Here is an 18,671-nt window from a genome sequence, read left to right as displayed (position 1 = left end):
TACAGTGGAGCAGAGTAGAACAGAGTAGAACAGGGTAGAGTAGAACAGAGTACAGTAGAACAGAGTAGAGTAGAACAGGGTAGAACAGAGTAGAGTAGAACAGTGTAGAACAGAGTAGAGTAGAACAGGGTAGAACAGAGTAGAGTAGAACTGAGTAGAACAGTGTAGAACAGAGTAGAACAGAGTAGAGTAGAACAGGGTAGAACAGAGTAGAGTAGAACTGAGTAGAACAGTGTAGAACAGAGTACAGTAGAACAGAGTAGAGTAGAACAGTGTAGAACAGAGTAGAACAGAGTACAGTAGAACAGAGTAGAGTAGAACAGTGTAGAACAGAGTACAGTGGAGCAGAGTAGAGTAGAACAGAGTAGAGTAGAACAGAGTAGAGTATAGTAGAACAGAGTAGAGTAGAACAGGGTAGAACAGTAGAGTAGAACAGTGTAGAACAGAGTAGAGTAGAACAGTGTAGAACAGGGTAGAGTAGAACAGAGTACAGTAGAACAGAGTAGAATACAGTGGAGCAGAGTAGAGTAGAACAGTGTAGAACAGAGTAGAGTACAACAGAGTAGAGTAGAACAGAGTAGAGTATAGTAGAACAGGGTAGAGTAGAACAGAGTAGAGTAGAACAGGGTAAACAAGAGTAGAGTAGAACAGAGTAGAACAGTGTAGAACAGAGTAGAACAGGGTAGAGTAGAACAGAGTAGAACAGGGTAGAGTAGAACAGAGTACAGTAGAACAGAGTAGAACAGAGTAGAGTAGAACAGGGTAGAACAGAGTAGAACAGTGTAGAACAGAGTACAGTAGAACAGAGTAGAGTAGAACAGAGTAGAGTAGAACAGAGTAGAACAGAGTACAGTAGAACAGAGTAGAGTAGAACAGGGTAGAACAGAGTAGAGTAGAACAGAGTAGAACAGGGTAGAGTAGAACAGAGTACAGTAGAACAGAGTAGAACAGAGTAGAGTAGAACAGGGTAGAACAGAGTAGAGTAGAACAGAGTAGAACAGGGTAGAACAGAGTACAGTAGAACAGAGTAGAGTAGAACAGAGTACAGTAGAACAGTGTAGAACAGAGTACAGTGGAGCAGAGTAGAACAGAGTACAGTAGAACAGAGTAGAACAGAGTAGAGTAGAACAGGGTAGAACAGAGTAGAGTAGAACAGTGTAGAACAGAGTAGAGTAGAACAGGGTAGAACAGAGTAGAGTAGAACTGAGTAGAACAGTGTAGAACAGAGTAGAACAGAGTAGAGTAGAACAGGGTAGAACAGAGTAGAGTAGAACTGAGTAGAACAGTGTAGAACAGAGTACAGTAGAACAGAGTAGAGTAGAACAGTGTAGAACAGAGTAGAACAGAGTACAGTAGAACAGAGTAGAGTAGAACAGTGTAGAACAGAGTAGAACAGAGTACAGTGGAGCAGAGTAGAGTAGAACAGAGTAGAGTAGAAATGAGTACAGTGGAGCAGAGTAGAACAGAGTACAGTAGAACAGAGTACAGTAGAACAGAGTAGAGTAGAACAGAGTAGAGTAGAACAGTGTAGAACAGAGTAGAACAGAGTAGAGTAGAACAGGGTAGAACAGAGTAGAGTAGAACTGAGTAGAACAGTGTAGAACAGAGTACAGTAGAACAGAGTAGAGTAGAACAGTGTAGAACAGAGTACAGTAGAACAGAGTAGAGTAGAACAGTGTAGAACAGAGTAGAACAGAGTACAGTAGAACAGAGTAGAGTAGAACAGTGTAGAACAGAGTAGAACAGAGTACAGTGGAGCAGAGTAGAGTAGAACAGTGTAGAACAGAGTAGAGTAGAACAGGGTAGAACAGAGTAGAGTAGAACAGTGTAGAACAGAGTAGAACAGAGTAGAGTAGAACAGTGTAGAACAGAGTAGAACAGAGTACAGTGGAGCAGAGTAGAGTAGAACAGAGTAGAGTAGAACAGAGTACAGTAGAACAGTGTAGAACAGAGTACAGTGGAGCAGAGTAGAACAGAGTACAGTAGAACAGAGTAGCGTAGAACAGTGTAGAACAGAGTACAGTGGAGCAGAGTAGAACAGAGTACAGTAGAACAGAGTAGCGTAGAACAGTGTAGAACAGAGTACAGTGGAGCAGAGTAGAGTAGAACAGAGTAGAGTAGAACAGAGTACAGTAGAACAGTGTAGAACAGAGTACAGTGGAGCAGAGTAGAACAGAGTAGAGTAGAACAGAGTACAGTAGAACAGTGTAGAACAGAGTACAGTGGAGCAGAGTAGAACAGAGTACAGTAGAACAGAGTAGCGTAGAACAGTGTAGAACAGAGTACAGTAGAACAGTGTAGAACAGAGTACAGTGGAGCAGAGTAGAGTAGAACAGAGTAGAGTAGAACAGAGTACAGTAGAACAGTGTAGAACAGAGTACAGTGGAGCAGAGTAGAACAGAGTACAGTAGAACAGAGTAGCATAGAACAGTGTAGAACAGAGTACAGTGGAGCAGAGTAGAGTAGAACAGAGTACAGTAGAACAGAGTAGCGTAGAACAGTGTAGAACAGAGTACAGTGGAGCAGAGTAGAGTAGAACAGAGTAGAGTAGAACAGAGTACAGTAGAACAGTGTAGAACAGAGTACAGTGGAGCAGAGTAGAACAGAGTACAGTAGAACAGAGTAGCATAGAACAGTGTAGAACAGAGTACAGTGGAGCAGAGTAGAGTAGAGTAGAACAGTGTAGAACAGAGTAGAGTAGAACAGTGTAGAACAGAGTAGAACAGAGTACAGTGGAGCAGAGTAGAGTAGAACAGAGTAGAGTAGAACAGAGTACAGTGGAGCAGAGTAGAGTAGAACAGAGTAGAGTAGAACAGAGTACAGTAGAACAGTGTAGAACAGAGTACAGTGGAGCAGAGTAGAACAGAGTACAGTAGAACAGAGTAGCGTAGAACAGTGTAGAACAGAGTACAGTGGAGCAGAGTAGAACAGAGTACAGTAGAACAGAGTAGCGTAGAACAGTGTAGAACAGAGTACAGTGGAGCAGAGCAGAGTAGAGTAGAACAGAGTACAGTAGAACAGTGTAGAACAGAGTACAGTGGAGCAGAGTAGAACAGAGTACAGTAGAACAGAGTAGCGTAGAACAGTGTAGACCAGAGTACAGTGGAGCAGAGCAGAGTAGAGTAGAACAGAGTACAGTAGAACAGTGTAGAACAGAGTACAGTGGAGCAGAGTAGAACAGAGTACAGTAGAACAGAGTAGCGTAGAACAGTGTAGAACAGAGTACAGTGGAGCAGAGCAGAGTAGAGTAGAACAGAGTACAGTAGAACAGTGTACAGTGGAGCAGAGTAGAGTAGAACAGAGTAGAGTAGAACAGAGTACAGTAGAACAGTGTAGAACAGAGTACAGTGGAGCAGAGTAGAACAGAGTACAGTAGAACAGAGTAGCGTAGAACAGTGTAGACCAGAGTACAGTGGAGCAGAGTAGAGTAGAGTAGAACAGGGTAAAACGTAAAAACATGAAAGTCGTGCAGGAAGACGGGGTGAGTTTAGAAGACGAAGACAGAGGAGACATGAGGGACATTTGTGGGCGGAGCCTGAAACTTTCCACCAATCAGAGAGCTGGGTGTTAACGTCCAATGAGGAGCGGCCAAAGACCAACAGGTGAGCGGGAGGAGAATGGTGGTCCTGTGAGGCCATGAAGACGTTTCTGATGCAGGTTTATGGAAAAATATGTAAATTTTCTGGTTTTCGACGTTAAACAAACAAATGTTCCTACCGCCCCAAACGAACCACCAAAGTCACCAGAGTCCATCTGGAGACTTCAGTCCGAACCGGACCGAACAGAGCTGGACCATGTCAGAACCACCAGAACCAAAACCGGTTCTGCTCCATTTGTTTTAAAACTTTCTGCTGCTCAGATTAGACAAACTCTACTTTTATTTACTTTTTATTCCAATAAACACAAAAAAAATTCTGTCTTCCAGAATAATCCGCTTTAATCCGGATTCAATGATTCAGCAAACTGGAAACTTTTTCTTAATTGATGTTTAATTCCTGCTGGAGCTGCGCGCGCCGCCGCGGTGTACTCACCGCACGAGGACATGTCTGCGGACCGGTCGGGACCAGAATCCGGGATGTACGCGTCCTGGGCGGCGAGACCGGTTCGAGGTTCGGCTGAAGTCCGGAGCTCCGTGCAGACCGGGATCCACCAGCTGACTGCTGCAGCACACACACGGACACACACATCTGACGGGTGCGCGCGCCTGCGTGCGCGCGTGGAGGCGTGTCAGCGCGCCGCGTTCACGTACAGACGGAAATGTCGGGATGAATGAGGAGATTTTAATTAGTGGAAATAATGAGATCGCGCGCGACACGACACGCAGTTTGTTCGGAAGAAAAGATGGAAGAAAGTTCCAGAAAACTTCTGATTCAGTGTTTTTAGTAAAAACAGTCAAATTATTTTACTGCATCATTAATAACCATTTGTTCATTTTGAATAAATAAATCAGGAAAAGGCTGAAATATAATGCAAACTCTTAATAACAATAAATTAATCAAAAGGAACATCATAAAAATAGAACAAATAAATAAATTAATGACATAAAATACAATTAAAAGGCAAATATATTGAAAATTATATAAAAACAAAATAAATTCTGAAAACAAGCGAAGGAAAAAAGGAATATAATGCAATTAAAAGTTGAATAAACTGATAAAAAAAATGAACAAACAATAATACATAAACAGTAAATAAAAGGAAGAGACGAAGAGGTTTACATCCAGACAGATAAATATTATCACCATGGAGACGGAAGCTGGCACGATGCAGATCTGGAACATCTAGAACACGGCTCAGTTTGGTCAGCAGGTTTTCTACGTATTCCTGCTTCAACGCATCTGAATCTAATGAAATGAATCCAACAGCCTATCAGGTTCTGAATAAATTCTCCACCGCTTATCCGGGGTCGGGTCGCGGGGGCGGCAGCCTAAGCAGGGAAGCCCAGACTTCCCTCTCCCCAGCCACATTTGCCAACTCTGCGGGGGGGATCCCGAGGCGTTCCCAGGCCAGCCGAGAGATGTAATCCCTCCAGCGTGTCCTGGGTATTCCCCGGGGTCTCCTCCCAGAGGGACGTGCCTGGAACACCTCACCAGGGAGGTCCAGGAGGCATCCTGACCAGATGCCCGAGCCACCTCAACTGGTTCCTCTCGATGCGGAGGAGCAGCGGCTCTACTCTGATCTCCTCCCGGATGACCGAGCTCCTCACCCTATCTCTAAGGGAGAGCCCGGCCACCCTGCGGAGGAAACCCATTTCAGCCGCCTGTATACGAGATCTTGTTCTTTCGGTCACGACCCACAGCTCATGACCATAGATGAGGGTAGGAACGTAGATCGACTGGTAAATCGAGAGCTTCGCCTTCTGGCTCAGCTCCTTCTTCACCACGACAGACCGGCGCAGAGTCCGCATTACTGCAGACGCCGCACCGATCCGTCTGTCGATCTCACGCTCCATCCTTCCCTCCACCGCGAACAAGACCCCGAGATATTTAAACTCCTCCACTTGAGGCAGGACCTGACTCCCGACCCGGAGAGGGCAATCCACCCTATTCCCGGTTGTGAACGAAGGCTCATTAGTTTTATTTGACCTTGTTCTGGTCCTGATGGAGGTTTTCCTTCCTGGTTCTGGTCCTGATGGAGGTTTTCCTTCCTGGTTCTGGTCCAGATGGAGGTTTTCCTTCCTGGTTCTGGTCCAGATGAAGGTTTTCCTTCCTGGTTCTGGTCCAGATGGAGGTTTTCCTTCCCAGTTCTGGTCCTGATGGAGGTTTTCCTTCCTGGTTCTGGTCCAGATGGAGGTTTTCCTTCCTGGTTCTGGTCCAGATGGAGGTTTTCCTTCCTGGTTCTGGTCCTGGTGGAGGTTTTCCTTCCTGGTTCTGGTCCAGATGGAGGTTTTCCTTCCTGGTTCTGGTCCTGGTGGAGGTTTTCCTTCCTGGTTCTGGTCCTGATGGAGGTTTTCCTTCCTGGTTCTGGTCCAGATGGAGGTTTTCCTTCCTGGTTCTGGTCCAGATGAAGGTTTTCCTTCCCGGTTCTGGTCCAGATGGAGGTTTTCCTTCCTGGTTCTGGTCCTGATGGAGGTTTTCCTTCCCAGTTCTGGTCCAGATGGAGATTTTCCTTCCCGGTTCTGGTCCAGATGGAGGTTTTCCTTCCTGGTTCTGGTCCTGATGGAGGTTTTCCTTCCCAGTTCTGGTCCAGATGGAGATTTTCCTTCCCGGTTCTGGTCCAGATGGAGGTTTTCCTTCCTGGTTCTGGTCCTGATGGAGGTTTTCCTTCCCGGTTCTGGTCCAGATGGAGGTTTTCCTTCCCGGTTCTGGTCCTGATGGAGGTTTTCCTTCCTGGTTCTGGTCCTGATGGAGGTTTTCCTTCCTGGTTCTGGTCCAGATGGAGGTTTTCCTTCCTGGTTCTGGTCCAGATGAAGGTTTTCCTTCCTGGTTCTGGTCCAGATGGAGGTTTTCCTTCCCAGTTCTGGTCCTGATGGAGGTTTTCCTTCCTGGTTCTGGTCCAGATGGAGGTTTTCCTTCCTGGTTCTGGTCCAGATGGAGGTTTTCCTTCCTGGTTCTGGTCCTGGTGGAGGTTTTCCTTCCTGGTTCTGGTCCAGATGGAGGTTTTCCTTCCTGGTTCTGGTCCTGGTGGAGGTTTTCCTTCCTGGTTCTGGTCCTGATGGAGGTTTTCCTTCCTGGTTCTGGTCCAGATGGAGGTTTTCCTTCCTGGTTCTGGTCCAGATGAAGGTTTTCCTTCCCGGTTCTGGTCCAGATGGAGGTTTTCCTTCCTGGTTCTGGTCCTGATGGAGGTTTTCCTTCCCAGTTCTGGTCCAGATGGAGATTTTCCTTCCCGGTTCTGGTCCAGATGGAGGTTTTCCTTCCTGGTTCTGGTCCTGATGGAGGTTTTCCTTCCCAGTTCTGGTCCAGATGGAGATTTTCCTTCCCGGTTCTGGTCCAGATGGAGGTTTTCCTTCCTGGTTCTGGTCCTGATGGAGGTTTTCCTTCCCGGTTCTGGTCCAGATGGAGGTTTTCCTTCCCGGTTCTGGTCCTGATGGAGGTTTTCCTTCCTGGTTCTGGTCCTGATGGAGGTTTTCCTTCCTAGTTCTGGTCCTGATTAAGGTTTTCCCTCCTGGTTCGGGTCCTGATGGAGGTTTTCCTTCCTGGTTCGGGTCCTGATGGAGGTTTTCCTTCCTGGTTCGGGTCCTGATGGAGGTTTTCCATCCTGGTTCTGGTCCTGATGGAGGTTTTCCTTCCTGGTTCGGGTCCTGATGGAGGTTTTCCATCCTGGTTCTGGTCCTGATGGAGGTTTTCCCTCCTGGTTCTGGTCCAGATGGAGGTTTTCCTTCCTGGTTCTGGTCCAGATGAAGGTTTTCCTTCCTGGTTCTGGTCCAGATGGAGGGTTTTCCTTCCCAGTTCTGGTCCAGATGGAGGTTTTCCTTCCTGGTTCTGGTCCAGATGGAGGTTTTCCTTCCTGGTTCTGGTCCTGATGGAGGTTTTCCTTCCTGGTTCTGGTCCAGATGGAGGTTTTCCTTCCTGGTTCTGGTCCAGATGGAGGTTTTCCTTCCCGGTTCTGGTCCAGATGGAGGTTTTCCTTCCTGGTTCTGGTCCTGATGGAGGTTTTCCTTCCTGGTTCTGGTCCTGGTGGAGGTTTTCCTTCCTGGTTCTGGTCCTGATGGAGGTTTTCCTTCCTGGTTCTGGTCCTGATGGAGGTTTTCCTTCCTGGTTCTGGTCCAGATGGAGGTTTTCCTTCCTGGTTCTGGTCCTGATGGAGGTTTTCCTTCCCAGTTCTGGTCCTGATGGAGGTTTTCCTTCCCGGTTCTGGTCCAGATGGAGGTTTTCCTTCCTGGTTCTGGTCCTGGTGGAGGTTTTCCTTCCTGGTTCTGGTCCAGATGGAGGTTTTCCTTCCCGGTTCTGGTCCAGATGGAGGTTTTCCTTCCTGGTTCTGGTCCTGATGGAGGTTTTCCTTCCTGGTTCTAGTCCAGATGGAGGTTTTCCTTCCCGGTTCTGGTCCTGATGGAGGTTTTCCTTCCTGGTTCTGGTCCTGATGGAGGTTTTCCTTCCTGGTTCTGGTCCTGATGGAGGTTTTCCTTCCTGGTTCTGGTCCTGATGGAGGTTTTCCTTCCTGGTTCTGGTCCAGATGGAGGTTTTCCTTCCTGGTTCTGGTCCTGATGGAGGTTTTCCTTCCCAGTTCTGGTCCTGATGGAGGTTTTCCTTCCCGGTTCTGGTCCAGATGGAGGTTTTCCTTCCTGGTTCTGGTCCTGGTGGAGGTTTTCCTTCCTGGTTCTGGTCCAGATGGAGGTTTTCCTTCCTGGTTCTGGTCCAGATGAAGGTTTTCCATCCTGGTTCTGGTCCAGATGGAGGGTTTTCCTTCCCAGTTCTGGTCCAGATGGAGGTTTTCCTTCCCGGTTCTGGTCCAGATGGAGGTTTTCCTTCCTGGTTCTGGTCCTGATGGAGGTTTTCCTTCCTGTTTCTGGTCCAGATGGAGGTTTTCCTTCCTGGTTCTGGTCCAGATGGAGGTTTTCCTTCCCGGTTCTGGTCCAGATGGAGGTTTTCCTTCCTGGTTCTGGTCCTGATGGAGGTTTTCCTTCCTGGTTCTGGTCCTGATGGAGGTTTTCCTTCCTGTTTCTGGTCCAGATGGAGGTTTTCCTTCCTGGTTCTGGTCCAGATGGAGGTTTTCCTTCCCGGTTCTGGTCCAGATGGAGGTTTTCCTTCCTGGTTCTGGTCCTGATGGAGGTTTTCCTTCCTGGTTCTAGTCCAGATGGAGGTTTTCCTTCCCGGTTCTGGTCCAGATGGAGGTTTTCCTTCCTGGTTCTGGTCCTGATGGAGGTTTTCCTTCCTGGTTCTGGTCCTGATTAAGGTTTTCCCTCCTGGTTCGGGTCCTGATGGAGGTTTTCCTTCCTGGTTCGGGTCCTGATGGAGGTTTTCCTTCCTGGTTCGGGTCCTGATGGAGGTTTTCCATCCTGGTTCTGGTCCTGATGGAGGTTTTCCTTCCTGGTTCGGGTCCTGATGGAGGTTTTCCATCCTGGTTCTGGTCCTGATGGAGGTTTTCCCTCCTGGTTCTGGTCCAGATGGAGGTTTTCCTTCCTGGTTCTGGTCCAGATGAAGGTTTTCCTTCCTGGTTCTGGTCCAGATGGAGGGTTTTCCTTCCCAGTTCTGGTCCAGATGGAGGTTTTCCTTCCTGGTTCTGGTCCAGATGGAGGTTTTCCTTCCTGGTTCTGGTCCTGATGGAGGTTTTCCTTCCTGGTTCTGGTCCAGATGGAGGTTTTCCTTCCTGGTTCTGGTCCAGATGGAGGTTTTCCTTCCCGGTTCTGGTCCAGATGGAGGTTTTCCTTCCTGGTTCTGGTCCTGATGGAGGTTTTCCTTCCTGGTTCTGGTCCTGGTGGAGGTTTTCCTTCCTGGTTCTGGTCCTGATGGAGGTTTTCCTTCCTGGTTCTGGTCCTGATGGAGGTTTTCCTTCCTGGTTCTGGTCCAGATGGAGGTTTTCCTTCCTGGTTCTGGTCCTGATGGAGGTTTTCCTTCCCAGTTCTGGTCCTGATGGAGGTTTTCCTTCCCGGTTCTGGTCCAGATGGAGGTTTTCCTTCCTGGTTCTGGTCCTGGTGGAGGTTTTCCTTCCTGGTTCTGGTCCAGATGGAGGTTTTCCTTCCTGGTTCTGGTCCAGATGAAGGTTTTCCATCCTGGTTCTGGTCCAGATGGAGGGTTTTCCTTCCCAGTTCTGGTCCAGATGGAGGTTTTCCTTCCCGGTTCTGGTCCAGATGGAGGTTTTCCTTCCTGGTTCTGGTCCTGATGGAGGTTTTCCTTCCTGTTTCTGGTCCAGATGGAGGTTTTCCTTCCTGGTTCTGGTCCAGATGGAGGTTTTCCTTCCCGGTTCTGGTCCAGATGGAGGTTTTCCTTCCTGGTTTTGGTCCTGATGGAGGTTTTCCTTCCTGGTTCTGGTCCTGATGGAGGTTTTCCTTCCTGTTTCTGGTCCAGATGGAGGTTTTCCTTCCTGGTTCTGGTCCAGATGGAGGTTTTCCTTCCCGGTTCTGGTCCAGATGGAGGTTTTCCTTCCTGGTTCTGGTCCTGATGGAGGTTTTCCTTCCTGGTTCTAGTCCAGATGGAGGTTTTCCTTCCCGGTTCTGGTCCTGATGGAGGTTTTCCTTCCTGGTTCTGGTCCTGATGGAGGTTTTCCTTCCTGGTTCTGGTCCTGATGGAGGTTTTCCTTCCTGGTTCTGGTCCTGATGGAGGTTTTCCTTCCTGGTTCTGGTCCAGATGGAGGTTTTCCTTCCTGGTTCTGGTCCTGATGGAGGTTTTCCTTCCCAGTTCTGGTCCTGATGGAGGTTTTCCTTCCCGGTTCTGGTCCAGATGGAGGTTTTCCTTCCTGGTTCTGGTCCTGGTGGAGGTTTTCCTTCCTGGTTCTGGTCCAGATGGAGGTTTTCCTTCCTGGTTCTGGTCCAGATGAAGGTTTTCCATCCTGGTTCTGGTCCAGATGGAGGGTTTTCCTTCCCAGTTCTGGTCCAGATGGAGGTTTTCCTTCCCGGTTCTGGTCCAGATGGAGGTTTTCCTTCCTGGTTCTGGTCCTGATGGAGGTTTTCCTTCCTGTTTCTGGTCCAGATGGAGGTTTTCCTTCCTGGTTCTGGTCCAGATGGAGGTTTTCCTTCCCGGTTCTGGTCCAGATGGAGGTTTTCCTTCCTGGTTCTGGTCCTGATGGAGGTTTTCCTTCCTGGTTCTGGTCCTGATGGAGGTTTTCCTTCCTGTTTCTGGTCCAGATGGAGGTTTTCCTTCCTGGTTCTGGTCCAGATGGAGGTTTTCCTTCCCGGTTCTGGTCCAGATGGAGGTTTTCCTTCCTGGTTCTGGTCCTGATGGAGGTTTTCCTTCCTGGTTCTAGTCCAGATGGAGGTTTTCCTTCCCGGTTCTGGTCCAGATGGAGGTTTTCCTTCCTGGTTCTGGTCCTTATGGAGGTTTTCCTTCCTGGTTCTGGTCCTGATGGAGGTTTTCCTTCCTGGTTCTGGTCCTGATGGAGGTTTTCCTTCCTGGTTCTGGTCCAGATGGAGGATTCTCTGTTCTTGTGTTTGTCATTTTCTCCCTCACGCTGAATGCGTCTCTCCTGAAACCCGAGGCCCGGTTCCAGGGTAAAAACCAGTCCGACCTTCTTCTTCCTGTTTCTCAGGATTTTCACTTCTTCACCCACATTTTCTCCTTCACTCTTCATTCAGCAGCAGCTTTATTACAACATGCTGTCTGTGTGTGTGTGTGTGTGTGTGTGTGTGTGTGTGTGTGTGTGTGTGTGTGTGTGTGTGTGTGTGTGTGTGTGTGTGTGTGTGTGTGTGTGTGGTGTGTGTGTGTGTGCTGTATGACTCAGTTTACACAGTGCCGTGGTGAAGATGTAAATCATTAGATCTTAAACCTCGGCCTGGTGGCGCTGAAGGTCGTGTTGAGTTTAAAGCCTGACAGGAAAGTAGGAAAAATGTTTCTTTATTCCACAAAGTTCCACTTCAGCCTCCAGCTGAGACGTTTTCAGGATCTGAAATGATGATCTGAGCACGACATCCCACTGGAACACACCCCGAGGACCGCGGCGGCCCACCACGATGAATTGTGTGTGTTCATCCAGCAGTGTGACAGTGAACACACCCCGTCAAGAGCTGCTGCGATAATCATTAACTGTTCCGAGTGCAGGATCAGCACCTCTGTATCCCGGCAACCAGTGGACTGACAGAAGCTGTCGTGGGTCAGAACCTGGTGAAGGTATGCAGTCTCATCACACACGTGGATCCAGAAACACCACATAAAGGTCCAGTTGACCCGGTTCTCCCAGCGTTTGAGAAGAGAAATAAAACTATGACTTATGTGTTTTTATTTTCCTTGTTAATCACAGAGGAAGTTCTGAACCGCTATCCTGTCTGATCGCTCTGAAGGCTGTTTGTGACCCGCTCTGTTGGGCCTCCGCCGGAGCTGGCTGCTGACAAACAGGGACAGGACGTTGAAAGACAAAGGCCACAGAGCTGAGGGAAGCCAAACGTCGTCCCCGTCCAGCCTGAACCCGCTCACATGAAAAATAAACCCACTAGCGCCATCAAACACCAGATGTAGTGTTTATGTAGCATAACTACTACAGTCAGAAGCATCACTAAGATACTTCAGCCTTAAATGTACTGAGAAACAGACCATGAAGAGAAAAACTCAGATTAATCACGGCTGTGTACAGTAAACAAGAAGCTACGTAGCAGGTTAGCTTGCTAGCAAAGTCACAGTTTCCACCACAACACTAAATCTATGTTTTACTCTGAGTTTGAGAAAAATCCAAATACCTCTCATGTTTAGTGAGAAAACATTTTGACCCTGAGCTTCAGAGCTCCTGTAGCTAGGCTACTTAGCAGGTTAACTTGCTAGCAAAGTAATTTGTTTTTATTTTGACCACAACACTGAACTGGTTCAATTAAAATCAACAAGAATTTGTTGATTTTACTGACTTTGATCAAACTGGTGAGAAAAAACATTTTGACTTGCTGCTGTTGGATGCTAAGCTAAGCTAACAACCTGTAGCAGCAAGAGTGAAGTATTTTCAGTGTATTTCTGGGCTGTCACCACAGCACTAGGTTTCAGATGCTAAGTTAATGTAAATGAAGGAAAATGTTGAAATTTCACAAATGTTTGTCCCAAAATTGAAGCTATTATTATTATTATTGTTGTTGTTGTTGTTATTATTATTATTAATATTAATAACTTCTTGATAATGTATTTGTATTTCTTTGTACTAAAATAACAGGGTATATTAAGAGCTTTTATCATTTAAAGGTTTAATGTAAAATGTTTGTAAAAAGTTTTCGTTTTAATAGATAAACTTGGATATCATCACAACAATGGAAAATTATTAGTTTTCTTGAAGTTTTCAGAGGATTTGTCCCAAAGGAAGCTGTGGACTCTAAAGTGGTCTGAGAGTAGGACCCTGAGGAACACCGTCGCTCACTTGGGAGTGGGATTTAAACCAGTTTGAACCAGATCCCTGGATCTAGATGAGGCGTTCAAGTCCCTGCGATCACATAAAAGCCCATGATGAAGATGTTTCTGGTTTCAGGGCTGTGCTGGTGTCGGCGTGCCCCACCGGGCTGCGGGGAGGCATAACAATGTGGAATAAGTTCCTGAGCAGAAGGGTGAAGCTCTGACTCAGCAGCCGTGGATTTATTAAAAGCATGTTTGTTGTTTAGTGGGGTCAGTGGGTGAAAAAACCAGAAGTTGTTACAGTCAGAAAGCTGAGAGAGGATTTTTATTCTGCTGCTGTCGTCGCTTTTTATCAGGTTTCACAAGAGAAAGCATGAAGAGACTGATTCAACCCAGAGGTCACAAACAGGATTTTCTGCCTCTCGTTTGTAGAAAACGATGGAAATGAAACGTTTTCTGTGTTTCCTGCAGGATGTCGGCAGAGATTTCATCGACGCTAAAACTGGCCAGAATGCTCATGAAGGAATCAAACACCAGATGTAGAATCATGAAGGATGTGTGATGAAAAGCTCTGCTCAACGTTTATACAGGTCAAGGCGTGGGGAAGGGGCGGAGCCTCAAAGTTTGACGTGTCGCCGTGAGAAACAGATTAATTAAACATGAAACAACAAATCTGGTCCTGAAGTTAGCCCCGCCCACTGGTGGCAGGAAGTGACCCGGTTTAAAGCCTAAATGACCTGATGTGCAGCCCTGGCGGCAGATGAGGGCGGGAGGAGCGTGGGGAGGTCGCTGGGGAGGCGGGGTCAACCGGCCGAGCGGCGCCGTTGGTAGGATGGCCTTCACAGCCGCCTGCAGCTTTAATTGGTTTAATTTTTTATCAGGATTAAAGTTTATTGGAAGATTTAAAAAAGTGGAGAAAAGTTTCAGAGACGTTTTGTAGCAGATTTTTTTGCCGTTTTGTCCAAATCTTGTAACCGCTGCCAGCACGAAGACGACAACCTGCTGCAGGTCCCAGTTCTGCTCCCACTGGTTTCCAGTTGCTTCCTTTCCAGCAGCACTGGCTCAGCTTCTGGTCTGTTGTCAGAAGATTCACAAAACGGAATCTCTGTATGCTGGGGACGAGGCTGGTTGCTGGTGATCCAGAAACACGCCGTCTTTTCTGGACCAAAGCTTGTTTTAAATGTTCTGAAACCTGAGTGAAGATGTGGAATTGCTTGTGGACAGCATGGACGGCGTGTCCTGCAGACTACAGACCCGTCCAGACAACGTCTTGCAGATTTCAGCAGGACCATGCTGAACCACATCCTGCTTCACCACAGCAGCATGGTGGATCAGGAGAATCCGGCTGATGGACCAAACCAGAATGGTAAAACCTGGAGCTCCCAACTGCTCCATGTTGGAGGTAGACGAGGACCTCCACAAGGCTCTGTATTGGACCCCCTGTTCGTCGGCAGGTTCACGAAGAGCTCCACGAGGCTCCGTGTTGGAACCCCGGTTCTGCAGGTTTTACATGTTTCCTGAACCTGATACTTATTTAACTACAAGCAACATTCCATGTGAATCAAATGTGTTGGAGCAGTGAAACACATAAAACCTGCAGGACCACAACCCCTCAGGATGGAAGCAAAGACCAGTTCTCACATCTCTACTCTGATGGACTTTCACTGGAACTAATTCTGGTCACTGGTTCTGGTTCTGGTCTAGATTATAGATCGGATCTGCTGACACCACATGAGCCACCGAGACTTTCAAGGTCATCTGGGTCCCGTTTGGTCTGATCCAGACCTGGGGGTCCTGGAAACCCTGAAGTCTGATCCAGACCTGGGAGTCCTGGAAACCCTGAAGTCTGATCCAGACCTGGGAGTCCTGGAAACCCTGAAGTCTGATCCAGACCTGGGGGTCCTGGAAACCCTGAAGTCTGATCCAGACCTGGGAGTCCTGGAAACCCTGAAGTCTGATCCAGACCTGGGAGTCCTGGAAACCTCGAAGTCTGATCCAGACCTGGGGGTCCTGGAAACCTCGAAGTCTGATCCAGACCTGGGAGTCCTGGAAACCCTGAAGTCTGATCCAGACCTGGGAGTCCTGGAAACCTCGAAGTCTGATCCAGACCTGGGAGTCCTGGAAACCCTGAAGTCTGATCCAGACCTGGGAGTCCTGGAAACCTCGAAGTCTGATCCAGACCTGGGGGTCCTGGAAACCCTGAAGTCTGATCCAGACCTGGGGGTCCTGGAAACCCTGAAGTCTGATCCAGACCTGGGAGTCCTGGAAACCTCGAAGTCTGATCCAGACCTGGGGGTCCTGGAAACCTCGAAGTCTGATCCAGACCTGGGGGTCCTGGAAACCTCGAAGTCTGATCCAGACCTGGGAGTCCTGGAAACCTCGAAGTCTGATCCAGACCTGGGAGTCCTGGAAACCTCGAAGTCTGATCCAGACCTGGGAGTCCTGGAAACCTCAAAGTCTGATCCAGACCTGGGGGTCCTGGAAACCCTGAAGTCTGATCCAGACCTGGGAGTCCTGGAAACCCTAAAGTCTGATCCAGACCTGGGGGTCCTGGAAACCCTGAAGTCTGATCCAGACCTGGGAGTCCTGGAAACCCTGAAGTCTGATCCAGACCTGGGGGTCCTGGAAACCCTGAAGTCTGATCCAGACCTGGGGGTCCTGGAAACCTCGAAGTCTGATCCAGACCTGGGGGTCCCGGAAACCCTGAAGTCTGATCCAGACCTGGGAGTCCTGGAAACCTCGAAGTCTGATCCAGACCTGGGGGTCCTGGAAACCTCGAAGTCTGATCCAGACCTGGGAGTCCTGGAAACCCTGAAGTCTGATCCAGACCTGGGAGTCCTGGAAACCTCGAAGTCTGATCCAGACCTGGGAGTCCTGGAAACCTCGAAGTCTGATCCAGACCTGGGGGTCCCGGAAACCCTGAAGTCTGATCCAGACCTGGGAGTCCTGGAAACCCTGAAGTCTGATCCAGACCTGGGAGTCCTGGAAACCTCGAAGTCTGATCCAGACCTGGGGGTCCTGGAAACCTCGAAGTCTGATCCAGACCTGGGAGTCCTGGAAACCTCGAAGTCTGATCCAGACCTGGGGGTCCTGGAAACCCTGAAGTCTGATCCAGACCTGGGGGTCCTGGAAACCCTAAAGTCTGATCCAGACCTGGGGGTCCTGGAAACCCTGAAGTCTGATCCAGACCTGGGAGTCCTGGAAACCCTAAAGTCTGATCCAGACCTGGGGGTCCTGGAAACCCTGAAGTCTGATCCAGACCTGGGAGTCCTGGAAACCCTGAAGTCTGATCCAGACCTGGGGGTTCAGGAAACCCTGAAGTCTGATCCAGACCTGGGAGTCCCGGAAACCTCGAAGTCTGATCCAGACCTGGGGGTCCTGGAAACCCTGAAGTCTGATCCAGACCTGGGGGTCCTGGAAACCCTGAAGTCTGATCCAGACCTGGGGGTCCTGGAAACCTCGAAGTCTGATCCAGACCTGGGAGTCCTGGAAACCTCGAAGTCTGATCCAGACCTGGGAGTCCCGGAAACCTCGAAGTCTGATCCAGACCTGGGGGTCCTGGAAACCCTGAAGTCTGATCCAGACCGGGGAGTCCTGGAAACCCTGAAGTCTGATCCAGACCTGGGAGTCCTGGAAACCCTGAAGTCTGATCCAGACCTGGGGGTCCTGGAAACCCTGAAGTCTGATCCAGACCTGGGGGTCCTGGAAACCTCGAAGTCTGATCCAGACCTGGGAGTCCTGGAAACCTCGAAGTCTGATCCAGACCTGGGAGTCCTGGAAACCCTGAAGTCTGATCCAGACCTGGGAGTCCTGGAAACCCTGAAGTCTGATCCAGACCTGGGAGTCCTGGAAACCTCGAAGTCTGATCCAGACCTGGGGGTCCTGGAAACCCTGAAGTCTGATCCAGACCTGGGAGTCCTGGAAACCTCGAAGTCTGATCCAGACCTGGGAGTCCCGGAAACCTCGAAGTCTGATCCAGACCTGGGAGTCCTGGAAACCCTGAAGTCTGATCCAGACCTGGGAGTCCTGGAAACCCTGAAGTCTGATCCAGACCTGGGAGTCCTGGAAACCCTGAAGTCTGATCCAGACCTGGGGGTCCTGGAAACCTCGAAGTCTGATCCAGACCTGGGGGTCCTGGAAACCCTGAAGTCTGATCCAGACCTGGGGGTCCTGGAAACCTCGAAGTCTGATCCAGACCTGGGAGTCCTGGAAACCTCGAAGTCTGATCCAGACCTGGGGGTCCTGGAAACCTCGAAGTCTGATCCAGACCTGGGGGTCCTGGAAACCCTGAAGTCTGATCCAGACCTGGGGGTCCCGGAAACCCTGAAGTCTGATCCAGACCTGGGAGTCCTGGAAACCCTGAAGTCTGATCCAGACCTGGGGGTCCTGGAAACCCTGAAGTCTGATCCAGACCTGGGGGTCCTGGAAACCTCGAAGTCTGATCCAGACCTGGGGGTCCCGGAAACCTCGAAGTCTGATCCAGACCTGGGGGTCCTGGAAACCCTGAAGTCTGATCCAGACCTGGGGGTCCCGGAAACCCTGAAGTCTGATCCAGACCTGGGAGTCCTGGAAACCCTGAAGTCTGATCCAGACCTGGGGGTCCTGGAAACCTCAAAGTCTGATCCAGACCTGGGGGTCCTGGAAACCCTGAAGTCTGATCCAGACCTGGGAGTCCTGGAAACCTCGAAGTCTGATCCAGACCTGGGGGTCCTGGAAACCCTGAAGTCTGATCCAGACCTGGGGGTCCCGGAAACCCTGAAGTCTGATCCAGACCTGGGGGTCCTGGAAACCCTGAAGTCTGATCCAGACCTGGGGGTCCTGGAAACCCTGAAGTCTGATCCAGACCTGGGAGTCCTGGAAACCTCGAAGTCTGATCCAGACCTGGGGGTCCTGGAAACCCTGAAGTCTGATCCAGACCTGGGGGTCCTGGAAACCCTGAAGTCTGATCCAGACCTGGGAGTCCCGGAAACCCTGAAGTCTGATCCAGACCTGGGGGTCCTGGAAACCCTGAAGTCTGATCCAGACCTGGGGGTCCCGGAAACCCTGAAGTCTGATCCAGACCTGGGAGTCCTGGAAACCCTGAAGTCTGATCCAGACCTGGGGGTCCTGGAAACCTCAAAGTCTGATCCAGACCTGGGAGTCCTGGAAACCCTGAAGTCTGATCCAGACCTGGGAGTCCTGGAAACCTCGAAGTCTGATCCAGACCTGGGGGTCCTGGAAACCCTGAAGTCTGATCCAGACCTGGGAGTCCCGGAAACCCCGAAGTCCGATTCGTCTTGGACATGAAGAGTCCAGATTAACGTCTCTAAGAAATCATCCCTGCGGTCCCGTTTGTGGACACGAGGACTCGGTGAACCGCCTGTCCACAGACTCTCAGAGCAAAGACGACGTCCTCACCTTTGTCTTCTTCAGGAGTTTCAGAACGATCCGTCAGGACATCTCTGACCGTCCTCTGGTCCTTCTGGATCAGATCCACCAAGACTGCATTTTCATCCCAATGTTCCCAGTTGCTTAAGTCCAGCTGGTTCTGCTGGCTTGTCCTCCAGACTGGCTTCTGTTCTCCACTGGTTTCTGTTCTCCGTACTGGTTTCTGTCCTCTCCACTGGTTTCTGTTCTCCGTACTGGTTTCTGTCCTCTCCACTGGTTTCTGTTCTCCGTACTGGTTTCTGTCCTCTCCACTGGTTTCTGTTCTCCGTACTGGTTTCTGTCCTCTCCACTGGTTTCTGTTCTCCGTACTGGTTTCTGTCCTCTCCACTGGTTTCTGTTCTCCGTACTGGT

At 49.5% G+C, this 18,671-nt stretch overlaps 1 protein-coding gene across 1 annotated transcript in view; it reads right to left on the bottom strand.

The window, feature by feature from the left end:
* LOC306760509 (exocyst complex component 3-like protein 2) overlaps positions 1-18,671 on the bottom strand; it is a 63,023-nt gene extending 44,352 nt beyond the window's left edge. The window contains 1 exon segment of the mRNA XM_079246380.1: positions 18,291-18,671. The gene's annotated coding sequence lies outside the window, so the exon portion shown is untranslated.

The sequence above is a fragment of the Telmatherina bonti genome, assembly GCF_933228915.1.
Source record: "Telmatherina bonti genome assembly, chromosome: 9".
Taxonomy (NCBI): Eukaryota; Metazoa; Chordata; class Actinopteri; order Atheriniformes; family Telmatherinidae; genus Telmatherina; species Telmatherina bonti.
Note: the sequence above shows the minus strand (reverse complement) of the source record. Positions and strands in the feature narration are given on the sequence as shown.